This window comes from Anolis carolinensis, chromosome 2 (genome assembly GCF_035594765.1).
Source record: "Anolis carolinensis isolate JA03-04 chromosome 2, rAnoCar3.1.pri, whole genome shotgun sequence".
Classification (NCBI taxonomy): Eukaryota; Metazoa; Chordata; class Lepidosauria; order Squamata; family Dactyloidae; genus Anolis; species Anolis carolinensis.
Genome location: NC_085842.1, coordinates 36,771,839 through 36,797,024, shown reverse-complemented (window position 1 = coordinate 36,797,024; position 25,186 = coordinate 36,771,839). Strand labels below are relative to the sequence as shown.

General features: G+C 40.1%; 1 protein-coding gene across 3 annotated transcripts in view; it reads left to right on the top strand.

Moving 5' to 3' along the window:
- Nucleotides 1–9,709, top strand: part of fhit (fragile histidine triad diadenosine triphosphatase) — a 998,292-nt gene extending 988,583 nt beyond the window's left edge. For all 3 annotated transcript variants that reach the window (XM_062969657.1, XM_062969656.1, XM_008105413.3), the window contains one exon: nt 9,417–9,709. The gene's annotated coding sequence lies outside the window, so the exon portion shown is untranslated. The remainder of the gene's footprint in view (nt 1–9,416) is intronic.
- Nucleotides 9,710–25,186: the final 15,477 nt, after the last annotated feature.

Sequence of the window (25,186 nt, the reverse complement as noted above, 5' to 3'; positions counted from 1 at the left end):
AAATGTTAAAATACTGCCCGAGGTGCTAAATCAAAACAAGTCCAAAATAAGTCCAACTATTTGGCTATTTCTTTTCTCTTGCTTGGATGTTCTAGCAGAAGAGCTCAGTTATCATATGCCTTTGACCAAAGAATGGTACACTTCTTCTATCTAGGATGGTTGTCCTCTTTCATTAAGCACCTTTACACCTGGAGCAGATTCATCTCCCCACTAACACAAGAAGCACCAGCAATAAGCAGTCCAAGTACAAACCAATTTACCACTAGGTGATAGAGAATCAAGAAGGCCATGTGCTATTAATGGTGGAAAAGCCTGTAGAATTAAATAGGATTTTGCCAATTTAGATAAGAATCTGGCGTACTTTATCAGCTAAATAATGTACGAAGGCCCAAAGGAGACATCATTGCCCATCATGAAATGACAGCTCCTCTCTCTCTCTCTCTCGCCCATTTAAATTTAATCTGCTGGCCTTCCTTTCATTGCTGATTTTCAACTTTCCCATCCTGAAACTCTGAAGTCGACTCGGAGCAAGTTATCTTCCCACATAATTATCGGCCTTGCAGAGTCAACTCAACAGCCCAGGATTAGCTAACCAATTGCACCACTTATTTAACAAGCTTTCAATGTGGACAATGGGATTGCAAAATGGGAAATCACATTATAATTAAAGCATTGGGTTTCTTTTATTTTTTCAAAAAAATCTCCATCACAAATTCTTTTCTCCTCCCATTAGCACATTCAAGCGTCAGCACTTGCAGAGCCATCCAGGTCAAGGAGGTCTTGAGGAACTGCAGATTGCTTTCTTTCCCATTAATTTGAGCAACAGGAGAGGGGGACAAAAATCATTTGAATATAATAAAGAAGCACTTAATTTTCCTGACGGCACTTCTGCAAAATCCTGCATGTGCAATTTGTGCCAACACTGATTCTATAATTTATATTAGTATATTTTCAGTGTAGCTCATGAGAAGCATTGTTCAGTTCTAGAGATGACCTAAGACTGCCAGCAAGTGACAAGTTCAGAACTGAAGGTGGTGTCTTCGGCTGGTACTAGAGACTACAACCAAAATCAGAATAGCTACCAAAATTAAACATATCATTTCCTTTTCATGTGCACAGAATATAAACCAACATTCTCCAGTAAGCACTTGAATTTCCCATGTTAGAGAAAATCAAATCACCTTGGGAGTTGAGCCTGAATTTTGAAAGAGCTTTCTATGATGCAGAACCTATTTTTAGAATGGGCTCAGCACCTTGGATATATCTGTTAAAGTTCAGACTAAAAACCAGAATGGTTACATTAGCACCATCAAACATCTTGGAAGGAGAGCAATGACCAATCTCGATAAAATAGTGAATAGTAGAGACATCACATTGGCAACGAAGGTCCGCATAGTTAAAGCAACGGTATTCCCTGTAGTAACCTATGGATGCGAGAGCTGGACCATGAGGAAGGCTAAGCGAAGGAAGATAGACACTTTTGAACTGTGGTGTTGGAGGAAAATCCTAAGAGTACCTTGGACCTTAAGAAAATCCAACCAGTCTATATTCTAGGAAATAATGCCTGTCTGCCCACTGGAGGGAAGGATATTAGAGGCAAAGCTGAAGTACTTTGGCCACATAATGAGAAGATAGGAAAGCTTGGAGAAGAGAATGATGCTGGGGAAAATGGAAGGAAAAAGGAAGAGGGGCTGACCAAGGGCAAGATGAATGGATGGATGGATGGATGGATGGATGGATGGATGGATGGATGTTATCCTTGAAGTGACTGGCTTGACCTTGAAGGAGCTGGGGATGGTGACAGCTGACAGGGAGCTCTGGCATGCGCTGGTCCATGAGGTCACAAAGAGTAGGAAGCAACTGAAAGAATAAACAACAAACCAAACTGGCTGCTTTCTATAATTCTCATTGTCTTTGATCATTGACCATGTGGGCTGGTTCTGATGAAATTTGTAGATCAAGATTGCAGGAGAGCTTCATGGTAAAGAAGACTTATCTAGAGATATTCATGATATGATATTATGACATAGATATCCACATGAGGAACAGTCAATCAATCAATGCAGTTTGGTTCCACTATAACAGTCAGTTAATGCTATGGAATTATGCAAGTTGCAATTTTACAAGATTTTTAAATTTTGCTGCCAACCAATGCTGGTTCCCCACAAAACTAAAACTCTTATGGGTATCCCTTATTTGAAACACTTGATCTGTATATGAATATCCCTGCTGCATATCCTGAAATGGGAGGACACCACATCCACCACAAACTACCCCCCTTAAGATTTTTTTTTTTTGCTGTAAATAAATGCCTCCAGAAATTAACATTGTCCTCTAAAACAATGCATATTGCCTTCATTTATGTCCAGGAGGGGCTTTTTCTGTAGAATCTTTCTTTCTGTTTTAGAGGGAGAAAACTTATTTTTGCCATGAATGTTTTCCACAGAGAATTTTGGAGCACTTCAGAATTCAAAATTCCAGATAAGGGGTGTTTTACTTGTACTAGAAAAAAAATGCCATTGTCTTGTAGCCCAATATTTCAGGAAAGAAGGCATGGCTGTCCTCAGCAAGTGAGTTTCAGCTGCTTTTCTTGGCTCATTCACACTGCTAACTAGATCCTATTAGCCACCTGCTACCAGGAAGGTGAAAAATTATTGAGGCCAATCTCAGATTGCATTGTGAACATTTGGCAAACTCTTCACAAGTTCTTGTCTCCGGCTTGATATGAAGATAAAAGCAGAAGAGACTGGAAACAGCTAATGAATCCAGTGAAAAAAGAAAGCGAAGTACACACAGATAGACATATGGAGAAAAGCGGGATACATAAAAGATTTTATTCCTCTGAATAGCCCATCTTAAGAAACAAAATCTTCCTTTGCACATCTCAAGACTCCATTTCTCTCTCTTTCTTTAAAACATGAGATCAAGATACCATTTTTGCCAGTTTGTTTTTATTTGTCTTTATGCTAATTTCACAATTTTTATAACATAGCTTGTGTAGATGCTCATGCAAAACTGTTTTTTTTCCCATTTCTGAAGCTAAACACACACTCACACAGTAAACAGATAGACTTACTTGTCACAAAAACACAAATTACCCAGTGCTGCTACTTTAATAGTCAGTTAATGACAACTGTCATTAGTATTTTGCAATACTGCACATTTTGTCTCAGTGGACAAATACCCATCATGATTTTCCGCCCTCGCCCAAATTTCCTCTTAACTTGGTGTAGCATGGTCTCAGAAGTTTTGCAGCTTGCTTTGAGGAAAAGTCAAACTTTTCCCATTTATTACATGAGGACAAATAAGTCAAGGTTAACAATCTTTTCCACTGTACTGAGTACTGAGTTTTAGAGGACTTTAAGGCGTTTGGAAAATTGGTTATTGTCCCAGCTTCCAGCTAGTTCCCATCTCACCGAAGAAACATCTGGTGCACTGAGAGACAAGGGACTAACATTGCCAGTGTTTCTTTTGCACAAGTTAATGAGTAAGAGAGACACACATGAGAGAAAGTCATGTCATTTGGAAGGCAACACTTAACAGGCTGGGTTTACAGTTGCAGGCTGGTTTTCAGATGTCTGCAGATTTCTTGTGTTGTGGGAATCAAAAGCCTCATTAGCAAAGTAAATGTTTTAGAAGCTCTGCTGCTGTCTGCATGTTAAAAAATGCTGCATACACACTCCAGCATCTGTAATTTGTTGCTTCTAACTCAGCAAGCCGTAATTCCAATGGATGTAGACTGCATCTAGGGATTTTGTTGCATCAAAAAGGAAAAATAACACTGAAGCAGGACCATCACCATTCATGACATGACACTGCACACACCCTACTGCCAGTCTGCCTCCTTCCCATAATAAACCCATCTCCCAGTATTGACAGCAAAACTCATCAATAGCCACACATAGTGCCACGTTCCCAACACTTGCCAGGTATGTTGAGCCCATTCTGTTTCTGTGTTGGCATGGTAGTGACATCAGGGTAAATTCTCCAACTCTCCCCTCATCCCTCTTGCTATTACAGAGGCAGAATGACATATTTTAAAGTAAGTGAAGTAGCACATGTCGTTCAAGATCCTATATGAGGAAGATGGAACCTAGCTTTATACTTATGGAGTTAAACAGCAATTGAGAAATACCACATTGTTATTGAATAGCAATTTATTTTTATTATTTATAACTTACTAAAATATTTATATCTTGTTCTGTATCAAGAGACTATACTAGTATTTAAACAGGTTGAAATAGTGAGATAGTTTAAATAAGCTAAAACATATTAAATAATATAATGAGTTCAAAACAGTTTTTAAAAAAGAATTTAAAGCTATAAATAATTGTTTTTGGGTTACATTAGTGCAGACTGAATACACTGTTGAACAGCCAAGAACTTTGGTGTATTAACATCTGAGGGATGTTTGGAAATAAGTGTCAACAATCAATATCTGAAATGTTTGAAAAGGACTTATATAATTTTTTTCATGTCAGGAGCGACTTGAGAAACTGCAGATGTCCTTTTAAAGAGGCATTCTGAAGAAGTGGCATCTTAAGCCCCTTCTACACTGCCATATAAAATCCAGATTATCTGTTTGAATTGGATTATATGGCAGTGTAGACTCATATAAACCAGTTCAAAGCAGATAATGTGGATTATCTGATCCGATAAAATGAATTACATAGCAATGTAGAAGGCACCCTAGAAGAGGAAATTTAGACTAATTTTGTCAACATAACCCATGTAGTCTAAGAGGTTTTAAAATAGTAAATGATAACTTTATTTATATCCCACCATCTCCCAAATAAAGGCTTGCGGCGGCTTTTTGCTGCACATACTCAGAAAACCACAACCGGAATTTTCTTTATAAAAAAATCTAAAATATTTCAATCATTTGGTTCAATTATTTGGATAAATGTTGCAAAATGTATGCAAATGTGCACAGATGGGCATCTGCAAATTCACCTTCTGGAGCTTCTGCAAATGTATCTCCCTTTGGAGAGCTGCCTGAGTGTTCTCCTTCATGCGTGACATCTCGATACACCTGGAATGGCTGGTTTCATATGTTTTATGTTTGGAAAAGGCTGCTGTAGAAAATCCCGCAAGTTCGGCCATCCAGCACTGAAACCACAAAGGGCCACTCTGTTGCAAAGTGTGATCGATCTGGATGATCCAGCTATGACTCCACTCAGGGACTGTTTGCATATAATCCTTGCCCAAATACACATTTTGGTAATCAGCTGTGGATTTCAACACACTCAAAGCCTTAAGTGCTATTAATTATATCATCCACTCAGCCATCCGTAAGAACCATTAATTACGAAGTAGAAGCAGCAACAGCAGCCAATTCTCTTCTAGGCTATTCCTTCATTGCAATGAGAAAGGAAGGCCTTATAACTCCAGAAGAAATATATTTTCCAAAGGTCACCTTCTGATATCTCTGAAGAACACACAATGCACAAACAAAAAGAGAGAGAGGGGGTCTATGTAAAGCAGCATAGAGACAAAGCATTTTCTTCCTGTAAATGTTTTAAAGGCAGACTTGTTTTTAAATAGTTTGGAAAGTGAGAAAAAAAACCCAGCAACAATTATGCATTACATTTTGAGTTTCGTTTTCTTCCCTTGAATTAGTTTGCTTGGAGTAGTAAAAAAAAGAAGCAAATAGAAAGTAATCTATTTTTCCTCATTTCAACTGAATTCCAGGAGAAGCTAATATTAGCAGAAGGTTTATAGACACACACACAAGTTGGCTGCTGCTATTTGCAAGTGCTAGCAGAAATCTGAAACTTCTGCACCTAAGGTACTAAAATGAGGAGGTGGGTGGGAGGAAAGGCATTTATGAGTGGGTGGAAAATCCATATCTCAAACAGAAAGTGTAAGCAGGTAAGGGAGAAATGTAATTACTTTACCCAGCTAATAATAATAAATCCCGTTATGCTTATTGGAATCCTATTCCCTAAAGAACTTTGGTGCATTAATATCTGTAGTGCTTGGAGTTATGTCATGTCATCTCTGAGTCAAATCCCACCTTCCCTCTTCAAATGCAGCTCACGGGATGTAGAGTAGTATTATAGAAGAGCATTTAGTTTGCACTGATTTGTTGGCTTTCAAATAGACGATTAAGACTGGATCTGTTGCATTACATCTGTGACACTCCATATCTGTTGTTAAGTGTTAAGTTATTTTTATTTTCTTAAGTGATAAGACATCTATGGAAATAGTAAATTAGCTGGTAAAGGCAGAAGCATAGATTCATGAAAACATCTTATTTACTGACATAAGATATATCCAGCAAAACACTTCGACTCTGGAGTGTGGTGCTCATCTCCATTTCTAAGCTGAAGAGCCGGCATTGTCCGTAGACACCTCCAAGGTCATGAGCGCCGTTACCTTCCTGCTGGAGAGATACCTATTGATCTCACATTTGCATGTTTTCGAACTGCGAGGTTTGCAGAAGCTGAGGCTAACAGCGGGAGTTCATCGCGCTCCCCGGATTCAAACCGTTGACCTTTTGGACAGCAAGTTCAGCAGCTCAGTGGTTTAACCTGCTGTGCCATCGGGGGCTCAAGATATATCTACATTACAAAATTATATCAGCTTTGCATCACTTTAACTGCCAGGGCTCCATCTTGTGAAATTTTGGGAATTGTAGTTAGAATGTCCTTAGAAGTCTGTGCTACAGAGCTCTAATGCTATAATTTGAAGACTGCCCTATATAATTCTAAATCATGCACCAGAGTAGTTTTGAATGAGTGTGTGAGAGGCTATTGCCCACAAATAAGAATTCTTTCTTCTCAAATTGAATTTTCCTTCAGACTTATAATAACTTAAAATTCAATCAAACATTTAGAGGTAAAGGATAGGCATCCCCAAAAAAGTGATAAGCTAAAGGAATGCAAATGCAGCCAATAGAAGACTTCTTGTCTTACTCTTATTGTGTGAATTCAAGTAATTTCTGACTTCTGGCAAGCCTAAGATGTACCTATCATGGGATATTCTTGGCAAAATTTGTTCAGACGGAGGCTCACTTGTTTTCTTTTGAGACTGAGAAAGTCTGACTTGCCCAGCAGGTTTCAATAACTGAATGGGAATTTGAACCCTAGTCTCTATAGCAGGTGGGAGAATGGTTAATTCTGCCTCATTTTCCCCAAACAATAACACACACCCACACACCCTTGACAATTTTCTCTCAGACTGATTCTACTCTCACAACTCACCCTGGCTTAGGCACTTTCTTCCATAGGAATGGGAAGAGTGGATTAAGGTAACTATTGAAAGTACACATTTTATCATGCATGCAAGTTTAAAATGTAATTGGATAAAGTGTATACAGCTGAAAAATATACAAACACACATGCACTTTACTCCATGTATAATTGATGTTATGTATACATTACAAAAATGGCTGGAATCCTGTTACATAGTTACAAATGTGCAACCAAGAGTTAAACATTTGTGACTGCTTCATATTCATGGTCTCTATATTTTTTCTAGTTTAGGGGATACATTGTGTTTGTGAAAATCTCAAATCCCCACTTACTGGTCAGTAGCTGCTGCGATTGACAGGAAGCCACTAACTGATATCCTCAACTATCCCTCACTTGAGTTATATCCATTAGAAAGTAGGATTGCAACCAGGACCCTGTTTCTACCTGCTGCAAATAGAGACCATAAGTAGATGACTGTTTAGCCAGCTGCTTCCTGATCAAACAGGGGAACAAAACAGATCCTCATTGATCTCAGTGGCTGCAGACTGGTTACTGGGGATTGGGGAGATTGCACTGTGATGCATTATGAAACCACATAATTACCAGGATTACAGAGCAATGTGGATTCTGACCAGTTGATGCATTTTCACATATCAGGAAGGCCGTTTGAACTGGAGACATGTAGCAAAAATCGAGACTGAGAGTTCCTTTTTCTTTTCTCCCCTCATTGATTCCTGCTCTCTCATAAACATATGCACACAAACAAAATTACACCACAATTACGTGAACTACTCTCTCCGTTTTGTATGTGTTCATTTATAAAACCATTCTGTCTCATTATCATCTTAATCAAGAATTTAAAACTCGCAAACATTTGATTTAACATATTGGCATGGCACAGCAAAACATCTTTTTCTATACATATATGCAAAAGCATGCATTTTTATAAGGTGATGCCATCAATATGGAACAGTTACCTAGGTTTACTCATGCATAACTCTTTCATATTCATGACTGTGACTTAGTCGTGATTGTTATTGCCATAATCATAACATCCCCTCAACCTGCTTTACTGGACATCAGCTGTATGAGGAGAAAGAGACCCATTCTACTAGAGATCAGAACATAGATGGATGGTGTTTCCATCAAGTTGGGGGTGGGGGTGGGCCAAGGGAGGTTACTTAATTAAATACATTTAATTTTGGTGATGTTTATACTTACCAGAAAACTCTGGTTTAAAGGGCTTCAGAGCTTCTCCATTTAGTCCAGTGGTTCTCAACCTGGGGTCCCCAGGTGTTTTTTGGCCTACAACTACCAGAAATCCCAGCCAGTTTACCAGCTGTTAGGATTTCTGGGAACTGAAGGCCAAAAACATCTAGGGACCCCAGGTTGAGAACCACTGATTTAGTCTATGAGCCCTATGGCCATTTGCACAGCAAACCAGCCTCAATGCTGCCACTGCATTGTCACAAGAAAGCAATTATTTCTAAGACACTTGCTGGTGATGGTTAAGTGTCTCAGCTATTGATATGACCTCACAAGAAATGCAACATCACCAGCAAGCCTCTGGGAGAGGATTGCTTGCTAGCACCAATGCAGTGATAGATCCAGCATAATCCAACTGTCCACATCTTCAATTTTATAAGATCGTATTGGAGCTCCCAGGAAGTTCTAGAGTAAATCCTGCATTCTACTGTTACAAAATAATGGTTGTATGAAGCACGTATGCTGCGAACCCAATCCATGTTACAATCATGATTATATCATGTGGGTTCACTGCAGCAGCTAAACTGCAAATTCACATTATTTTGGCCATGTAAACATGGCCTAGGGTCCATGATGTAGAATACTGACACTGATATTTTCAACCAACTGGTGAACTGGAAAGTGTGTAGTCTTTATATAGATTCCTTGGTGAATTTTGAATTATCAAAGAAAAGTATGAAAGCCAAGGAGAATCTATAGATGTCAAAGACAGGTTAACAGAGCATCCCCACTTCCTCTTACAGTATCTATAGATAATGCCTGAACATGGTTTGAGTTTTTAGTAGCACTGCTTATGTGATTTTATTCCTCCATTGCAATCAAGATTCCTTCTTGGAGAATGCTAATATGCCGTTCACTGATTGCTTAATTTCATAATTTTTGCCTTCTTCATGTAGGGTGCAAAATGTTACTGCATTAAGCAAACATCTGATTTTATATTTAATCATTTTTCAGGCAACAACACTGAAGTATCTTCAATGAATGCTGAAATACAAGAAAATAGAAACAGAATCCCTTTCTTGTTCACTGCTGAAATGTGATTTAAAGCACAGAAGATGTCAGTGTATTCCACTGAGACTCTCCTTCCACATGGTGTTTTATTGGCCCTGCCTAAACATTATTTTAGTTAAGATGTTTGATAATTTCAGTTTCATATAAAATGTCTCTTAAACAGTTGCTTGAATTTTTTGCGAGCAAATCTTTTAAAATTATTCCTTTGTCTAACATGAAATAAAGCATTAAAATAACTGCGTCTCCAATATTATGAATAGTATTTTCTGCATTGCACTAATTGGTGTTTTATTTTTCCTTTGAAAATATTAATTTCATGTATTACTGTTTTCAATGTTATTTATCCAAATGCGTCTTGATTTGTGTGTGTGTGTATGTCTGTGTGTGTGTGTGTGTGTCATAAAAACATTGATGGAGGAAATAAAAATATGGTCCTCCAAATAATTTTCCTGTTTGAGCCAAAACATTAAGGCATATTAACAATGTGGTATCTTTTATTTGTAATTAATTCACTATTTTATTTTCAATTAAGTATCAGTCACATCAGGGCCGGCCCAAGGAAATTTTCAAATGTAGGCGAACAGAATTTGCCCCCCCCCCCCACCAATCGGGCATCGAATTGTTGCCAGTTGTGAGGCCACCCTGAGTCCTCTTCGGGTGAGAAAGGCAAGATACAAGTATGGGAAATAAATAAATAAATAAAATCAGTACAGTAAAAAAGAACACTCAAAAACAGGGGAATTCCAGACATGAAACAATCAGGGCCAGCTAACACCTCCCAAGAAAGGATCACCCAGGCAGGAAGCAACCAGGCTTTGAAGCTGCAAGGCCATTCAGAGCTAATCAAGGTGGCCAACTGCAACATCCATACTTGCCTCAGACAGACAAAAGTTCTTTGATTTCCTTCTCCCAACCTTTACATTCCATAGATATAGAAACCCCAATGGACCTCTTGCCTAGTTTCCAATGGTCCGCAATGGCGGCAGCAGGGAGAGGAAGAGTGGAGCCAGCGGAACAAAACGGTGCTGGCGCTGGTGGCCAGGGTGGTGGGGAAATGGCAGGCCTTCCGTCTCCATGGCAATGGCACGGAGCGGCCTACCCAGGCAGGACCCGTGCTCCCGCCTAGGTAGGCCGCTCCATGCCATTGCCGTGGAGACTGAAGGCCCGCAATTCCCCCACCACCCCAGCCACCAGCGCCAACACGTTTTGGCTGGAACAAAACAGTGCTGGCGCTGGCAGCCGGGGTGGTGGGGGAATGGCGGGCCTTCCATCTCCATGGCAATGGCGTGGAGTGGCCTACCGAGGTGGGACCCATGCTCCCGCCTAGGTAGGCCGCTCCGCACCGTTGCTGTGGAGACGGAAGGCCCGCCATTCCTTCACTACCCCGGCTGCCAGCGTCAGCACCGTTTTCGCCAGAACAAAACGGTGCTGGCACTGGCGGCTGGGGTGGTGGGGGAATGGTGGGCCTTCCGTCTCCACAGCAATGGCGCGGAGCGGCCTACCCATGCTGGACCCGTGTTCCCATCTAGGTAGGCCACTCTGTGCCGTTGCCATGGAGATGGAAGGCCCACTATTCCCCCACCACCCTGGCTTCCAGCACCAGCACCATTTTCGCCAGAACAAAATGGTGCTGGTGCTGGCAGCTGGGGTGGTGCAGGAATGGTGGGCCTATGTGGCCGGGCCCAGGCCAGGCCAAAGGCCTGAAGGAGGAGGAGGCGGGGGTGCGCGTGCATGCATACACGCATGCCCACGCATACAGGGGCGCCTCAACGGCACCCCCGGAATTATGACGCCACAGGCAAGTGCCTAAATGGCCTTGCAGTTGAACTACCCCTGAGTCACATTTAAAAGTGGAGGCTTGCTGGCAGTGTTATCATGCTATGAATGCATCTTCATGAGTTCTGTGGACATCCTCAGATATTTTCAGATCTTTCATACCTGTAGTAAAAACTGGGCCATTTTTGTTGACTAATTGGTAGTATAAATACATGAAAAAGAATGATATCTACAAGCTATTTTACTTATCAGTTCCCACCAACCCCAAGCATGTAGCTTCTAAAAAGGCTACTAGAAATAAAAAGGCTGATGTCTTTTCAGTAAAACCTCCAGTGAAAATTTCCATGGATAGGAACCTTGAGGGAAAGGTCTTCGCAAAGTGAAAGAGCCAGTGAGAGGAGTTCCAGTTTTGAATCCTTGGATACTTCTACACTGATCAGTTAAGCTGGTTTGGAAAAAGTTTGGGAGAAACTGGTTTCATTGTATTGATGATTAGATTGCCATTCTGGAACAGGTTCAAGGCCAGAATGGAATTAACCATGGAATGTGACCTCAAACCAGTTTCAGAAACTGCAGTGTCCGCAACCTGACAGCAAGGGAAATATTCTGGATGAGGTGCATATGTGTACTATGAAGGCATATGAGGAAGAAAGTGACAGTTATCAATAGAGGTAATCAGTTATCTGTCCCAGGGGTACATTAGCCACCCTTTTTTGGCAGCCCTCCTTCCAAATTTTACAATGCTCATCAGTGTAGTGGGTGTCTACAATGTGCTTCACTATCTGCAGGGCTGATTTTGCCAGTGGTTTAGATTGTGCATGTGCTGCAGTGCACTTGGGGACCTATGTCAGAATTTTTAATGACTTTGTGTCAATTTTCTTAACACAGCCAGCTTGAAACTGTATTATATGATCAGTGTAGATGAGCCCCAAGACAGGCCTGTAGCCGGGGGGGGGGGGTGTTAGGGGTTCAACCCCTCCCCCCCCAAATTAAGAGTCCCTCCAGGCACTATCTCAAGCAGATATTGACAGGTCTGTAGCCGGGGGGTGGGAAATGTTATGGGTTCAACCCCCCCTCCCAAAATTTTCAACACCCCCCCCCCATTTTTTTTTTCTGGCTACGGCCCTGCCCATAGACACCTTAAAGTAGGGCAGGGGCAATCTGTTTGGAACTCGTTAAGGCCCGGGCTTGATGAACCAATTATGTGACGCAGAGTAAGGCCACTTGCTATATTTCAGCTTTGAATTCACACAGATCATTCGTTATGTTCTATAATGTACAAAGAAATGTAACATATTTTAGACGCTCGTCCCTTTGCCTTATTAATTGCAAAAATGTACCAAATCACTGGTAAATTTATGTAAACATTTAGAAATCTACATAATATCAGCTTCTTCTTGAAATATTTCTGTATTAATTCAGCTCTTAAATCTTTGCATCATCTTTGTAGGAAGGTAAAAGTGCACCCCATGCAGGCATGCAGATATGCTAGCAATATGATCATAGTTGTCTACGGACAACAGACTCCTCGGCATGGAAAAATGGAACAAGAGCGCCTCCCCATAGCTGGAGTTGAGCATCACCTCCAGACGCCAGAGATGACTCCTTTACCTTTTTCTATGTTTTGTATGTCATTGTCGTTCACTGTGTAAAAGGCATTATCTCCAGGGAGATAAAGCAGAATATAAATAAAGTGTATCATCATCATCATCATCATCATCATCATCATCATTAAAATAGTGATATAATGATGTTTTGATGTTTTTACCATCCTTGTGGGAGGCTTCTCTCATGTCCCCGCGTGGAGCTGGAGCTGATAGGGAGCTCATCTGCACTTTCCCCAGGTTGGATTTAAACCGGCAACCTTCAGGTCAGCAACCCAACCTTCAAGGTCATCAGTCCTGCTGGTGCAAGGGTTTAACCCCCTATGCCACTGGGTGCTGCACAACATGAAAATTACAACACATGTAAAGTACTATGTGTACAAAACAACTGAGAATTCCCTATTCATTAATTCCATTAGAAACAGGACGAGATAAATCAGAATTCCAAAACCTAATGAGAAAAGGGGAGGGGTGCTAACAGACCCATAAGAAAAGGGAAATGGCAAGTTAAAGGAGGCCTAGGAATTGGAGAATTTATCATGCACATGCTGTTGCCCAAGTACTGCTATTTTCTTGAAAATCAAATTGGAAGAATGTTTGGTACATGTCTACTTTCATTAAAATGGTTCAGTACAGGTGATCACATAGAGACAGTTGCTTGGAGATCAGATGATTATAAAGTTACCTTTGAATTTTGTGGAAAAGAAAAAAGCCACATTTGATATAAAAAATAAGACATGATATGACATGACAAATGGCATTTTCCAACAGTGTCTTCAAACATTGCAAAGCCCCTAGTCCTTTTTCTTTTTTCCTTTTCCATGTTTCTCCTTTTCCATTTCATCTTGAATTTGAAAGCAAACAATAACAAAATAACATTTTGAATGCATCTGCAATTTTTTCAATTAAAAAAGATGTGGGAAATACAGCAAAGGCAGGGCAGCAGAGATGAAAAGGAACATTTTGGGAAACTGAAAGCATTAAAAACTCAGCACAAGAAGCATATATTGCAGTGCCCTTTGTTTTGAATATTTACACTGAATATCTCGAATATAGATAGAAAAAGAGATATTTTGTTGAAGGAAACCCGCTGGTGCACCACAGGAATAGTCAAAGGTTGATGACTTCTGCTTCAAATAGAGTTGCAAAGCCAAGAAAGTCTACCTTGCACTGAGTAGCTTCTTATTCAATATGGGAAACTGTAGGGTAGGGAGAGTCTTGAACTTTGTCACAAGCAGTCTCTCTAAGAGAAACTATCAGGCAGAGTCTCTTGAACACAGCTAATAAACAAGACAGAGAGACAGTGTAGCCAGAGGCATTCCCTTTTAGCCTGGACTCACAAGCTGGCAGATCAAAGGAAAAGAAGAGGAGATAAGCCTTGGGGAACAGAAATGCTGTGAAATTGGGGTGTTGCAGTACAGATACCCAGGACTTCTTCATATCACCTGGGACTTGTTCTATTCTTCTTTTTTTATACTGGTAGTTCTAAAATATATCAGGCCAGATAGACTGGATTGTACTACAACCTACCTCAGCAGAAATGTACTCAAACAACAGTTTTCCTTGTCTGTATTTGTACAAGCTACCTCTATGTAACATTTAACAATTTTTCACTCCTTCCCCTGATACCTGTCACAGCACCTCCCAGGTCTCCCTTAAGGGCCCTCTGATTCTCAAAGGAAACAACAGGACATCTGAGTTGTAAACCTCAGCCTGAATCCTACTGATAATCCTAAGTAAGAATTTACGTGAGAGATTCAGGGTTCATCTTCACAGTCATTAAAATCTGAGTTGGCCCCTGGATGACTTCACAATGTTGCATGACTTTTTGGGTGAACCTGTTTTTGCCCTGTAGTAATAAACATTTAGGAATGCTAAACACTGGAGCATCCCCATGGCTATGGGGCAGTGTGGAAAGCAAGACTATGGGAACATTCAGAACACTCCACTATCTAGTTTCACTTCCATTGCTCACATCAAGGGAGCCTGTATGGACATCAACAGAGGTACCCATGTGAATAATAATAATAATAATAATAATAATAATAATAATAATAATAAATTATTTGATACCCGGCTCTTGAGATGTGTCTCAAGATGGGGTACAACATTGGGGAAATCTGATCACTCCTTCTTTCCTGATCATGTGGGAATCTCTGCTACTGCAATGGCAAGCGGTTCACATAGAGCTTTGTGGCCAGCTGGAAGCAGCAACAGTGGCATGGATGGTGAGGTGATGGTTCAGCAGGACCAACATGACCTTGGTGTAGCTGGACCATGTGAACTCCAACCTGCCAATGAAGCACATTTGGAAAGGTATGTATGAAGACCTCCTGCTGAATGACCCCAGATTTACAAGCAAGCGTAGACACAGTCTCTTGTAAGGTTGTCCACACTGTAGAATTACAGTGGTTTGCCATGGCTCAATGCTATGAAATTCTAGGATTTGTAGTTTTGTGACATAATTATTTACCACTTTCTGTCAGAGTGGTGCAACAACAAACTACAAATCCCTGGATTCCATAAGATGTAGTTATGGCAGCTAAAATGTTGTCTAATTGGAATATGGCTGGGATGTAAGCCAAGGTGGAACTATCAGTAGGATTTAGGCCAGGCTGTGGCTTCATGACATAGAATCCAATAATAGAAATGTTGATATAAATAATATACATATTGAAAAAGGATAGAACTTTTTAAAAAAGAACTGGGGAAAATGGAAAAGGCTGTTCATTTAGGAACAATTAAAGTGTTGTTTGTTTGTCATGCAAATTGATGACTTCCCCAAATGCAAGAGATTAGGAAAAAAAGAGAAGCCAGTGGGTCTTGAGTGCCCAGTCTATTCAAGAGTAAGAACTATTAATTTGGAAAACCAAAGCTATGCATTAACCGATTTGCCTTGTTGGAAAGAGAGAAAGCTTATGTGGGGAAGGGTGATGTGCAGCAGACACACTTTTGCCGATTTTCAGGATCCCATAAAAAGACGAGAAGACTCAAATAGGGCCCTGCTCCAGATTCTCCATCCATCACACTGTGCATGCCTTGAAGCTGCTCAGGGTGGTTAAGTGGCATCCTGCAGAGAAACAGAAGGAGGCACAGGGGAGAGAAAGACCATGTCTCTTAATCAAGGACAATGCCAAGTCATTTAAAATGAATTAGAAAATAACCCCTTTTGCAGCTTCTCCACTCTCCGTCAATAGCACCCTGCTGCAATAAACACAGGCCTGTCTTTCTACACATTTGTGCTTTCTTCTGTGTTTCTAGAACTACCTTCCCTGGACAAGCAAAACTGAGCCATCCTTTGGAGCGGCAGAAGTGTATGGTAAATCTGGAAAACAGCGCAAATGTTGAGAACAGAACCCCAGGATTCCTCACGGGGAGTGGAAAAGATTCTTGTATGTATTTCTCGCGCAAATTTTACTTCATCATTCTGCTCTGTATGAAATCCACATTAATCAAGAAATTTTTTTAGTGTATTTTATGGATGAGTATACAAAGCTTATAAACTCTAAAAGTGCTGGATGCATTCTGGTCTTGGAAACTAAGTAGTGTCAGCCCTGGTTATTACTTGAATGGCATACTGTCAATGAAAACTTCTAGGCTTTAATTCAGAGGAAGGGACTGGCAAAACAACCTATGACTATTCCTTGCAAGAAAACCCTGTTGATACTTTTGGGTGAAAGGAATTAGTGATTTCATTGGCTGGGATCACACATCGATCCATTAAGCTTTAACCTTCTTCTTTGTTGGGAACATTGATATTCAGTGATGTTCTAGCAAAGCCAAGCATGAATGATTACCTATTGCTATGGCTGTAACCATTTGCTATGTTACTTGAATGAATGGATAGTGGGGGAGAAAAGAAACTCTAATTAGAAAAAGAGCAGTGGTAGTTGAAATAATCTAGTAGATACTAAATGTGTTCGTGGCTCAGAGGTTTTTCAGCAGACATTTGAACCCTTGGAAAGGATTCATTGTATGCTAAACACCAAAACTGGCAGATGTGGCACCTCCTAGAGAAACAATGGAGTAGGAGGAATTTATATAGTCCATGACTTTGCCCTTAAATCCAAAATTATGCAAAATCTGAAAATGCCCACATAGGTGGCTGACATAGTGACAATTTTACCTCCTGGTGGTTCAATGTACTTTGTTTCATGCACACAATTATTTAAAAAATATTGCATATATAATTACCTTCAATATGCGTATATGAGGAGTATAGGAAGGATAAGGTAAAGGTAAAGGTTTTCCCCTGACATGAAGTCTAGTCGTGTCTGACTTGTGAGGGTTAGTGCTCATCTCCATTTCTAAGCCAAAGAGCTGGCATTGACCGTAGACACCTCCGAGGTCGTGTGGCTGGCATGACTGCATGGAGCACCATTACCTTCCCACTGGAGTGGTACCTATTGATCTACTCACATTTGCATGTTTTCAAACTGCTAGGTTGGCAGAAGCTGAGGCTAACAGCAGGAGCTCACCCTGCTCCCCAGATTCGAACTGCCAACCTTTTGGTCAGCAAGTTCAGCAGTTCAGTGGTTTAACCCACTGTGCCATCGGTGGCTCTGAGTATAGGAAACATAAATGAATTTTGTATTCAGACCTGGGACCCATCTCTAGGCTATCTCATTATGCAACTACAGAGATTCAAAAATCCAAAACACTTCTGGTTCCAAGCATTTCGGATAAGGGAATTCTCGACTTGTACTTTCTACTTATTCTGTTCCTGTAAGTTTTACTGCTATCTCTTCCATAATCATCTCTAATAACACATTGTCCCATCGTTGAATGATGCATCTGCCGATATACAAAAATGATGGATACAGGGGGTTCAGATCAGCAATAAGATTCAAATCATATCTCCATTAGCATCCCACACCACCATTTTTTTTTGAAAAAATGTCTTTACTTGCAGGTAAAATATCAACAGCAAAGTGATCTGCTTGGCATTGTTGCACCAACACCTACTTTAAAAGGTTACCCTTTTGCACTAAATCCCACTACATTAACTGGGTGATTCTGGGAGCTGTAACTGGCTGTTAGGAATTGTGAGAGTTGAAGTTCAAAACACCTGGAGGGCCAAAGTTTGCCCATGCCTGCCCTAGAGCAAGATCAGATCCAGTTGTGACCTTGCATTACACCTGCAGGGAAACCTTTGCAACCCAAGCTCTGGATTATGTTGCCAGGGCCATGCTTCATAAGATCAGGCTGGCAGACTCTGTTTCAGTAATCCTTAGGTGATTGAACATGCTGAGAAAGGTCAAGCTAATCTGTGGCAAAGTCGATGTTGACATTCTTAAACCAGACAGTTCCCATTTCATTCTGCCTGTCTCACAAGGGAAAGGAGCGCGTTGGCTTTAATTTTGGTTCTGCTGCCTTCCCCCCACCTTCTTTGGTGTAATATCTTTGTTGCTATTACCATATAATTTTGTGATTTTTCAGTTTTACAATAGGCTGCACCACCGAGTGGAGCATGTAAATATTTGATCACTGTCGCTCCTCTAGGATTATCTTATCAAGTGTAAAGATATTGAAATGGAACTCTTGTCATGTCACTGCCTTGATATTTCTTAGCCTGTGAGTTGATTGACAGAAAATGAACTGCTTGAACTAGCTCTAAAGTGTCTTTTCATTCAACGCTGTAATGCCAAGGGCTATTTGAGGTTTCAGTTGGAGTGGGGGGGAGAAGGGACTTGGACTGGAAAGAAAAACCATGTTGTAGTTAAAAGTAGCTTTTCTATTGCTCGTTTTTTGTTTGTTTTTTTAAAAATCTGTATCTTCTAAGCATCTCTTAGCATAAAACAGTACTACTCTTTCTGTACTTCTTTCCGCTTTTGCCATTTTTGTCAAGCCTTAGAGTGAGTCTTTTTCACTTTCATCCCTCAGTATCAAAATATCAGCATAGCAGAACTGACAGAATATGAAAGTACAGCTTTCTTGACTTTATATAACCTATTTTCCATTATGCCTCTCTCCCCAATTCACTGCACCCCGCATCTCCCTGGCAGGCAATGAAATGATTGTAAGCCTTGTTCCTTACTGGCTTAGAAACATAAGCCTTGCTGCATAAAGGAAAATCTGTTTGCATAATCTATGCTTCTAGTAACCTTCACACAGTATTCCAAATTAGGAATGCAAAAAATATTTTCTCAGTGAACAAAGGGTGTCTCAGTCCTTTTCATGAGTTTAAGCAGTTTTTAGTTTCTTCCATGGCCTGCAGAGTTAGGAATAAAATAATAATAATAATAATAATAATAATAATAATAATAATAATAATAATAATCCCCCCGCAGGTGCCACCTTGACATGGTGGGGGGGGGGGCTTAACCACTCCAATAATGACTGAGAGCTGTGCTGGCGGTAGTGTAACTACCAGCAGGTCCAACCAAGCCAGAGAGGTCTAAGCTGAGGAGTGGAACTAAGAGCACCTAACCCGTTAGCATTATGGAGAATAAAACCAAAAAGAAGTCTATACTGGCTCGGTCATCGCCCAGGACAAAAAGGACTGCGGTGGATGCTGCTGATTCTGGACATCCATCAAGAAGTGGGCTACGGAATCAAAATACAAATGACCAGTCACAGAAGCGGCAGAAATATACAATGCCAGAAAACCGCACAGTTTTGAAATGCTATTACAAATCAGAACCTCAAAAGCGTGGCTACCAAAAAAGGATGCATCAACTGTGGAAGCAAGAATACCCTGACTCGCAGATAACAGAACCCTGACTAGCTGACCAACGAAGATTCATATTCAGAAACAAACTGTTCAGTGAAGTTGAACTCGAAAAAATCCAGAAAATCTGCAAAACAAATTATCATTACACCACAGCACAGACAGCAGCAGAGACTCCAGCAACACTTGGAATGGTGGAACAGATTGAACCAGAAGAAAGTGTGGAGCTTTTGCAAGAATTTGAAGAACCAGCACTAGAAACACCTGTTGAACCACCAGGAACCTTGACAGCAAGACAACCAGAATAATCCAGTACAGACAAAATTAACTTTTTCAATCAAACCAAAGACGGTTCTACCAGAGTCTGAACCAATTAACAGACACAGTAACCATAAAGCCAGAGAAAACTGCAACAACAAAGTTCTGGAAAGAACTACAACAAAAACGCTGGGTGGATAAAGGAATTTGAAGGAAAATTCTCACAGAACAAAGTGGAACAGATGGAAATAACAACTGAAATCATCAGCAAACGAGTGCAATAATAATAATAATAATAATAATAATAATAATAATAATAATAATAATAATAATAATATAGCACAAACAAAAGACAACCGATGGACATGTCAACTAATGAACTGAATACCAAGAGACCACAAGCGGCCCTTGAACAGACTCCATACTCGATGGGACAAACCAATGGTTAAGCTATTCAGCCAGAAATTGAAAAGAAAAGCACAGGATCGTATATTTTGGCAAATGGTAGATTTGTGATCCCAAAGTAGTGGATCAACAACAAATCAGGATAGGATAGGATAGGATTAATAATGTAGTTCATGTTACTTACCTTCTCCCCTAAATTCAGGATTAAATTGGAAATAATTTTTCATTGGCAAATTACTTCAGTTATGTTCTCGGGAACATCAAGAGCAAGGAAGAATAGGAAGGCAAGAAATAGATAAAATACTTTGGGGGAAAATCAGTGTAATATGTGTTAGCTTCTAAAACTTCTTTTTTGGCTCCATCATGGAATCATAAGGTCAAACTGTGTGCATGTGTTAGTTTTCATCTTCTGTTACCAATAAGGAATGATATCTGAAATATAAGAAGTTGAGACATTGACACTTTCGCTTTGGGAAGGAGTCCATTAGAGGTAAGATATCATTGGCTCTGTTACAATTAGCTTCATTCAGATTGTTTTGTGGCCTATTAAAGATGGGGTTCCAAAAGATTATACTATGGTGGTAATATTCATGGTGTTTGCAACATCAGTTATGCTAGCAAAAGCATGAAAACGAGCTCACATGTCTATACTTAAGCAATGGAAAAAGATTTGGGTCTGAATCCTATTGACAGAACCAACTAAAGCAGACCTACTGAATCATTGGAATTTTCATAAGTATTCATTCATCATTCAACCATTGATTGAATAGATTTACTCCACCCAGGACCACAAACAGGCAATGAACTACTAGATTCTAGATCAGTGCACTCCATGTTTGATACAGTTTTAATACAAAAAAAAAAGACTGAAAGGGATAGAAGAATTTAGTTCAGGCTTTCATTGTGTTTTATTGGAGTTTCTGAGAAGGGAGGGACCCAATGAAGTGTGATGTAATAATCAGAGTGCTGGACTATGATATTGGGAGACCAAGGTTTGAATCCTGTTTGGACATGGACACATCACGCTCAGCTTCAGAGGAAGACTAGATAACTCTGAACAAATTCTGCCAAGAAAACCCCATACAACTCTTAAGATTTCTATAACTCAAAAATCACTTGAAGGCATGCAACAAGGTTGTTGGATGCAGTGTTCTCCTTTTTTGCTTTTTCTCTCTGAGGTAATGAGGCTGAAGCTGTGATGTGGTGAAACAATTTCACCCATGTTAATGCTGAGAAGGTACCAGCCCGACATCAACAAAGAGATTCCTGTTCCAATGTTGGGATGAAAATATAGTCTGGCTTGCTGCAGAACTGGATTTGTTCAGAATTTCGCATGGTCCTCAGCATACAGGAGTTATGCATATCCTCTTTTCTTTTTAGAAACCTCTATGGCGCTTTTCTAATAGTAACTATGTCTTATTCTCCAAGGTGCAGGAAGGAAAGCCATCCTGATATAAAAGAAGTAGCATGATTCATGATAAAGTATTCATGATGAAGCAATCATATTATCCACCTCAGAGACATTTTGTACCATGAGCAGAAAGTTAAATGATAGTGTAGCAGAAAGTTCTCATTATTACCCCTTTAATACTGGGTGACTTGGATACTAGTAAATTAGTAACAGCAGATTGGTTGCTATACCAAAATAGGGCTCAGTACTTAACCAACTTGTTGGATCATACCAAACTGTGACCAGTATTGGGAGAGGGGAGAATCCAAGAATATAAGGTCCTTAGTTATACCAGCTTCACTTTTCAGGCCATAAATAATCACACCAACAAAGTACACTCTGGAACATACAACACTGACGGCATCTGAGTCAACCTGTAACTAAGATCACAACTTCCCCCATTTATCTCCACTGGATGCTTGTTCTCTAGATCACTACTTCTTAAAGTGTGGCTCCTGACCTCACTTAATATTGGGGTCCCCCAAAAAATGGCAACAGTAAAAGCCTTCTGAATGCCACCCATCTGTTAGAAACAATGTACAGTGTTTACAGCAGACTCAGCTGTACTCCACATAAAGGTAAATCAGCCTGTTTAGCAAGCCTTGCGAGTGCTGATTTATTATCAGTAAATGTTTGGTTTTTATATTTGTTTTATGTACCTATATACCTGGGATCACATGTTTTTCTGATGAAATCTGGAAGTGAGTGAAAAAAAAATAAGAAGCCCTGCTCTAGATGAACTTGAATCTCCCTACCTGCGGACATCTTTGCAACAGATCTCAACCTCCTTGAACTGGGATGTAGGATCCTCTTGTGCCTGTCTTGAACCCTTCCCAGCTTGTTTTAAACCAGAAAATCATTGGAGGATCTCTGTTGTAATATAATAATAACAATACACTTTATTTATATTCTGTTTTCACTCCCTGAAGGGACTCAAAGCAGATTACAGTATACACATATAAGACAAACATTCTATGCCTTTTACACAGTGAACAACAATGACATGCAATACACAGACAAAGGTAACGGCCTTCCCCTTTCATCTCCGGCATCTGGAGGCGATGCTCAACAATGGCTTGTTCCATTTTTCCATGCTGAGGAACCTGTTGTCCATAGACATTTCCGACTGTGTTGCTGGCATGTCTGCATGGAGCACCCTTTTACTCCCATAGCATGCTTTTGAACTGCTCTCCACGGCCTCCCGCCAGCCTCCTCACCGGCCTTCTCACCGGCCTCCCACCAGCCTCCGTGGCCTGGCCTGCCTTTACCTCTTCAAGGCCAGGTCTCCGGGCTGCCTGGACATGTTCCAGAAGCCCACCTATGGCAGGCATACTCAGATGTTGTGAGGTTTGTTGGAATCGAGGTAAGTGAGGTTACATATCTGGACCTCAACATATGCTTATTATGTAATGTACTTGTTATTTTTATGATTGGAAACTGCCCCGAGTCCCTTTTGGGAGATAGGGCGGTACATAAATAAATTCTTCTTCTCCTCCTCCTCCTCCTCCTCCTCCTCCTCCTCCTCCTCCTCCTCCTTCTTCTTCTTCTTCTTCTTCTTCGTATTATTATTATTATTATTATTATTATTATTATTATTATTATTATTATTATTATTATGCCCAGGGTGGGAGAAAGGATGTTTTGGTGCTTAATTTGTAAAATCATAATGTATTTTGATGTTTAATAGACTTTTCCTTAATCCCTCCTTATTATCCAACATTTCTGCTTATCCAACACTTTTATTTTTCAGTGATTGGTTTGGGGGGGGGGGCGCTAAAATTCTGTTCGCTTACACTTTAAAATTACCTTGGGCCGGCCCTGCGTTTCATTGTGTGCATTACCTTGGCACTAGATTTCATCCAGCCCACTGCTGTTTGTAACTTGCTTCTTTCAATAAGAACAATGATTGTGCAGAAGCAAGCTAATTCAACACAAAAAAGGCTATTATGCCAGTGACAGACTGGGGGATCTACATGGGTGACTCCCATTAGCGGTAACAGACGCCTCCTGCCCCTCCCTCACAATCAGATCCCAAGAGCCTCTGCAGAGAATACATTACTCTAACATTGCACTTACAGCAAAGGTCAGAATGCTGGAGGGTTTCCCCCTTGTTCTTCTATTCTTCAAAATATGTTCTGTATATTCAATTAAAAATAAAGTGGCATTTTCATCAGCATTAATGATCTTTGCAATCACTGTAATTAAATAGATGCTCTAACAGAGATATTTTAAGGAGTACCAAAGTATTCTAGTGTAGGCTGACTGGGAGCCAGAAAATATTATGGTCTTTCAAGGGCACACCGTCCCTCTGGAAACTCCCAGGTTTGATGCTTTGGAGGAGCTGTTACTCAGAAGTTAACTGAATTTGCTTAGTTTGTTACAGTAGATTGGTGTCTCCAAACATTGTGGTGTGATTTTATATGCTTTTATGATTGCAACCTGGATTGTTTTAATTCAAATGTTGTTTAATACTGTTTTAGTATTTGTATACTTGTATATTTTAAGTTATATTGAAATGCTTTTAGTTGTGTACCGCTTTGACACTCTATATGGGGAGAAAAAGTGGGATATAAATAAACATAACAACAACAACAACAACAACAACAACAACAACAACAACAACAACAACAACAACAACATGAGCTTTTGTCCAGCACTACAGATCATTTCCTCCTTAGGAAAGGAGTGGTTGTTTGCCGCTTGGGTACATTTGTGTTGCATCATAAAATTCAAGAGACTTATTCTGTTTCTCCATAAATGTTAGAACTGCAAATATGAAGAAATAATAATACCCCACCACCATATCCCAGAGGGACTTGGGGCAGCTCCCAAAGCACTGTAGGTGCAACATGCAAAATACAAAAAGTGCAAAAACAGTAAGTGGACAACATAAACATCACAGTCTCTCTACATTGCCCATTCTTGATATTGAGATGTTTTGTTGAGACATGGTTAAGCTTTGTGAGACCAGTCCAGGACACGCATTTTAGAAGCATCCTATTAACCTGAAACCATGAGTACTGAAATGGATCAAATTAAAATAAGTATTGTTTGCTGTTATCTGTTTAGTAATAAGTGGGAATTAGCCATTTTACTCCAATTGCTTGACTGTGGAAATATTCCAAATGAAGAAGAGCTGCCCTCACAACTGAGATCATGAAAAGAAGTTCAAATAATAGCCTGAGCCAAAACAACCACTTTAATTATAGATGCCTGCTGACAATTGTTGCTGATAAGCACTGATGCTCTTATGAACTGGGTGTGTGGAGAAACTGGAGGAAAAAAATCCATTAAACAATTACTACCTATATTTTCCTTTTTCACAGCATGCTGCTCATGTTTCTCAGACAACAGCAAAGAGATGTCTCAGGGAGAGATTTCCTTTAGGGAGAAAAAAGCAAAGACTAAGATAACTGGTAAAACAATCAAGAAAAATGGATTATTATTATTATATTATACAGATTATTATACAGATGTGGCTCTCCAGATGGTTGTGATTACAAAGCACATCATTTCTAGCCTTCATAGCCAATAATGATAAATGCTGAAA